The 5,871-nt window shown below is 41.2% G+C and overlaps 1 long non-coding RNA gene across 1 annotated transcript in view; it reads left to right on the plus strand.

The window, feature by feature from the left end:
• The window catches only part of LOC109957618 (uncharacterized), a 48,903-nt gene that overhangs the window by 35,362 nt on the left and 7,670 nt on the right, over nt 1-5,871 (plus strand). The window lies entirely within an intron of this gene.

The following is a 5,871-nucleotide window of genomic DNA, read 5'->3' on the forward strand; positions in this document are numbered from 1 at the left end:
CTCTGCCTGCACCTCAGATCTGGCACAAACCATCCAGTCTCTCTTCTCTCCCTTTGCTTCTTCCATCTCATCTCATCTCACTGTGTCTCTATTCTCACTCCTCTTTAGAGTTTTATACGCCTCCTGCTCATTATGGCCATTCAAAAAGGATTTATTTAGTGCAAAAAGCTCAGTACAGCACAGGCATACATACTGATTTGTGTTTGTTGCTGTAACTTTTATGTGCGACATTGCCTGCAGCTTACAGACCTATAGAAGTGATAACATAAACCACAATTGGCTTCTGTAACCTTGTGCTTATTTTCCCTGTAAGCACAAAAGAAGAAAGACACAGTGATTTGAAGCAGAAATGGAAACAACATGTGGCCGGATTTAGTCCTTACAGGTTCTGTGCAAATCTTAGGTAAATAGCCTTATATTACAGTATAAGCAGCTTTACAATTGCCTTAAACCAGTCTGCCAGCTGAGGCCTCTTCTCTTAGAAAGACTCTGAGAGAGGCTTTGGGCTGCCCTCTGCTGGACAAGATATACAATAATGCTTGTCACTGTTCTGAGATTTCACTTTATGATGACAGTTTTGATTGGTCAGTGGAGTTACTCCAATGTAGAAATCACAGTTTTATCCCATAATGTTTAATCAAAATGCATGTTGAGAGAATAATTTACAAACAGCTGTTTGTGCTACTTGTTTTCAAATGAAAGTACAGCATCCTCAAGTATCTACCCTGACACATTATAAAGCTCAAGACAGGCTCAAGTAGCTTCAGCTCAAAGTAAACAGGAAGTCTGTTATATTTACACCAAAACCCCACTAATCCTTTCTCTGTGGACTGGTATCATTAGGGACTAGCATGAGAGTGTTCTTGGCAAGTTGCCTTCTCAAATAACAGCTATTAGGGAGGCTGCATCTTGTTTTTATCCGACACCAATGGACATTTGATGTCTTTCTCAAGAAAATGTTTAAGCCAATGCAATTATATGGACATTCAGATTTACTGGTAAAGAGAGCGAGTGGGGAAAGGTGTATTTAAATCTGGTGTGCCTTTTGTTGATAAGTGATAAGGTGGCTGATTTCATGTTGAAAGGCTGGAGAGAAGGTGGAGGTAGGTCTTTGTTCACAGCTTGCTGAGTGTGTGTACAGAGCTCTAAGCTGCACTTATTTGAATGAACACTATGTATTAGTTTATAGCAGCTTGAGGCCCCTGGAGTGAGAGGAAGAGAAGAGAGAGGAGTGGAGGAGAGAGAGGAAGAAAGAGTTTCCAGAAACAAAGTCACTGCTTTGTCTATTCAAAAACGACATGACACAAAGTTGCTGCTTTGTTCTTCACCTTTTACAGTGTGACAGCTGAGCTGTGATAAGAAATGTGTATGGGGGAGCACGTATGTACACTCAGCCACTTTTTTTCCTGACACCCGTTTCAAAATAAGCCATTGGAAAACACATTTTTATCACTTCGGCTTCCTCCAAATCAGCCGAAGGGAAGAAAAATGAAAGCATGTCAAATGGCCCACTCCATGAGTTAAGACTAACAAGACAGGTCTACTGCAGTGTAATAGATTGGCCAGGATGTCTGGCACGATAGGCTGGGTGAGGACTGGCTGACGCTATCCCAGGACAGTGTCTGCACTGAGACTAGCCAACAGATGGTCACCTGGATTAATAGAACCAATTAATTCATCTCATTACGTAATTAAGGATGGTTAGGGATGGAGTCTGATGAGCAGAGAGGGCCAGTCTTGGCTTCCTAAGATGTTAAGCATCTGATTTATCTCCTAAAATAGCAAACTGGCACCAGTTATTTATCACACAGCATCATGGGTGTGGAAGACAATTGTTCAAAAGCAGCACAGACATTGGTAAGATAATGATGAATCTAAACTTGATATTTTTCCTCACACTTTGCATCTTTAGGCCGGATAAAGGCTATGTCCAGATAAGGCCAGTTTGGTCAAAATAAATATGAAAACTAATTTCTGACCAACATAGACTTAACAATGCCCTCCCCCACACCACTAAGTCCTGTCTACCACACTCCCATCCCCCTTTTTTTTTATCCCTGCCTCAGAAGGGATGTTACTGAATGAGGGTGTTTTGGTGAGAATGTGACATGAAAAGAAAAAATAAATCCATTTCAATGGTCTTTAGATTTGATTCTGTGAAGTGTTTCATCACACACTTGTCCCCTTGCAGTGACCCCTGTTTATCCACTAGAGGGAGCTCTATGGTAACAGCAGCAGCTCCTCTGCATGCATTACAGAGTTGAGAGGTGCAGACTGGACCTGAGGTGAAAACTGTTTTGAGGGCACAGCTGATGAAATGTCAGATCATCGTATGAAAGGGACATGAAAGTGATGGTGTTACTGTTCACCCGCTGTTTTCCATCCCTGAGATCTGCGAGCACATCTATCGCATCTGGATTCAGGCAGAATTAAGTAATTTTCATTATATGGCTTTCCTGTGTTTCTTTATCAAGTCAGTGTGAGTCTGCCTGTGCCTTTCTATTTGTGTTATAAATGCTGTGTTTACTCATCTGGTGAGGACTTAAGTCAGTGTAAATGATCTTCTGTCAGTATCAGTACAGTTGAGTTAAGTTGTCACCAGTTACCTCATGTTTCAGTTATAAACATTATTTAGATTCTAATGAAAGGTTCACTACAACCTGTTCTGAACTGCGAGATCAGGCAGAACACAACACTTTGGGAAGTCTCAAAAAGCTTTTCTACTTTAGCTTATGACTCTATCACTTAAATCAGAACAAAATGTTTTAGAAGCAAAAACGGCACTGTACCAAGAGCCTCGTGTCCAGCATTTAGAATTTAATCATCATTTTTATATAAGGGTGTTAATTTGGCTAAAGGGGTAAAGAGACAGAATAGTAGAAACCATTCCAATTTTTTGGTGAGACATTTCCCACCAGGGGGCACAGTCAGTGGGGGATATGTCCGGCTGGAGACCTCCTGTGAGCCTGGTGGTCACACACACATACAGTACAGTACAAAAAACACACACACACGCATTTTGTAATCTCAGCTACTCCTATTAATTATCACACTATGTAATCTCCCAAGGTTTTCACACATTAAGAGCTGGCCTTGTACTCATTTAATTTACTGTGGGTTAGTAAGAGAGGATAAAGAGGCAGGACAGTTAAGCTGGTCTCTCTTGCCCCCCTATTCCTCAACATCCTTTAAAAATCCATCCAGCCAGCCAGCCAGAAAAGAGGATGCTGTCTAAGACAAAACTAATCTTAGTCTAGCCTGCTTGCAAACTGTTAAATATCTAAGAACAAAGTCACATCTGAATCGTCTGACCTTTGTTTTTGTCCAAAATGGTGACTGTTTGGGACCTGGTGGATTGGACGTCTTATTTATGGGTCTGTGGAGCCTCGAAGTCTGAGTGATGCAAGGAAATAGCCGGGCCTTTAGTGTGTGTCTCAGTGCCCTTTGCTAGATTGCATTTGGTACATCAAAGAGCCTTTTCTGTGCGTATCCCAGAGCAAGGCTGTCCAGTATGGACTTTAGTTCTCACTGGGGAGCATGGGAAAATGAGGTTAGTGCAGAACACTTTAGAGGTTAGAGGGTGAAAGAGGAGAAGAGAGGAGAGGAGACAAGGTGCTATGAGGTGACACCAAATTTATACACTATATTTTTAGCTTACACTATTCGAAGCTGGTCGATTGAACATTTCAAAATTCACTTGGCACTTAACGTTCCTTATATAGACACTTCAAGGATAAGGTATATTAGTGCTTTCATCAATCCCCATACAGAAACTAAAGCCAATAATGTATTGCTTCTGTTTGTCAGGGTCCATCCTGGATTCTCTTATTCATCTGTGCCATAGACCTCCCCTGTTTTTCAAAAATGATTTGAAAAAACACTTCAGTGAAACACACCGTTGCACTGGGTGACACATTTCTTCATTAGGAAACACCAGACCTGCATATTTGTTAAAAATGTTCCCCCCAAATCACTAGCTTTATACAGCATCTGAAGTAGCAAGACAATTACAGTATGCATGAGCTGGTATGACAGCCCTTACTGACCAAGTGGAACAGTTGAAAGACAAACCTGTCTTCTTGTTTGTTTTGATCCTAGTGAGATGTGACTGCTGTGGGGTATGAGTAGTAGAGATGTGCCTTTCAGGTACCAGCTCTGAGTTAATCCCAAACTTTACTATGCAAATATAATTTGCACCAGGTGAGATTAGACACCTCTCATTTAACCTTTAACAGCTGTATTATTTGCTATAAATAGCAATTTATATTAAGACAAAGGTGTTATCTCTATTTCTGTGCTTTAACAGTAAGACACATAGTTTAGCATTTTTCTTTAAATTCATAGATGTCTCACATTTTGCTGGAACACAGGAATTTCCCCATTGTGGGACCAATGAAGTCCCACCTACCTACCTACCTACCTACCTATTTCCTGCTTGCATTTGTTTCAACATGTATCGGTTCCTTGTCTTTTACAGCAGGTGGCAGCATTGCACATAAAATGCAATCCGCAGTGAGTGAGACTAAATCCGAAATCCGTAACATTTCACAGTAGTTCTAATTAATTCCATCTATCTCACTGATGTATTTATAACCACAGTAGTTTTGTTGGCATCAGGAAACAAATGACACAGGTTGTTTTGTGGCAGCCAGATCGTTTTTAATGTTCACGCAGCAATGACAGAATGCGAGTGAACATGTTTTGACGTGAGTCTCGTGGGACTGTCACAATGTGCACCTCTGTCTCCTTATTATCTCAGTGCACTGAGCAACGGCTGCCAATAGACAAGCTGAAACAATAATGTTAGATATATAAAAAAGAAAACATTTCTAAAGTAGAAATGTGTTTGATGTCCCCCGCTGAACACAAAACAACAAAGCTGCTGTTGGCGTATATTAGTCAGTTGTTCAGTCTCTAATTATCTTCCCACTTGAACTGAACTGAGTAGTAGTTGAGGCTTCAACTTTCAGCATGGAGCCTTAAAGCCATTTTATCCTTAAGAGCCTTTACTAGCACTTGCATCTTATCACATAAAGCTGGTTATTGACTCTTCAGTGTAAAATGGATCCAACTGATAGGCCTTAGGTCTACAGGGAACACTTTCACTGGTGAGGGCTAACCTCTGGTGCCACTTTTTGAAAGCACTAACACAGGCTGTGGTTGGCTGTATATGGACGCCTAATGCACCAAAGGAATAGGGGCCAAGCAAAATCAGGAAGTTGCTGCAAAAATTAGATGAAGTGATGTGGCTGAGGAGGAGGAAGAAGAAGGGGTGTGTGGTGGAAAGAGGACATTGCTCCATTCAAAGACCTGGGTAAAGTGAGATAAGCTGGACCACAGGGGCATTATCACCAGAGTTTCTGGCGTCAGTAGTTGATTGACCTGGGTTAAGCCCAAATAATATCTCAAGACTGATTGTGGACAGTCAGGTTGAGCAGACATGGCTTCTCAAATAACCTGTAAGTAGCTTTCTTCTCCTTTAATAACAGCCAAGTTACTCAGTTTTTTTTTTTAAATCTTTGAATGAATGCCCGTCTGGACTGTACTTCTGTGATCTTCCTCGTACAGCACATATTCAACCCTTGACTGACTTTTGAGTAAATCTGTTAGTGAATTTACAACAGCACCAGACCAGACATCCGCCACACACAGTATGGATTCAGTCCATCTACCATGTAAGGTTAATGGTAAACAAGGGTTTCAGACACACCTGCATGTACAATATCTTAATTTGTAACGTGTCACTGTTCATTTTGCACTGGGGGAAGATGAAAAGTACCGTGGCATGAAACACACTGCAGCCGGTCAAGCACAGGATTATACTGTATTCAAAAAGATGTTTTCCTACACAATCCCAACAAGACTGAACTC

This window comes from Monopterus albus, unplaced genomic scaffold (assembly GCF_001952655.1).
Source record: "Monopterus albus unplaced genomic scaffold, M_albus_1.0 scaffold2.1, whole genome shotgun sequence".
Lineage (NCBI taxonomy): Eukaryota > Metazoa > Chordata > Actinopteri > Synbranchiformes > Synbranchidae > Monopterus > Monopterus albus.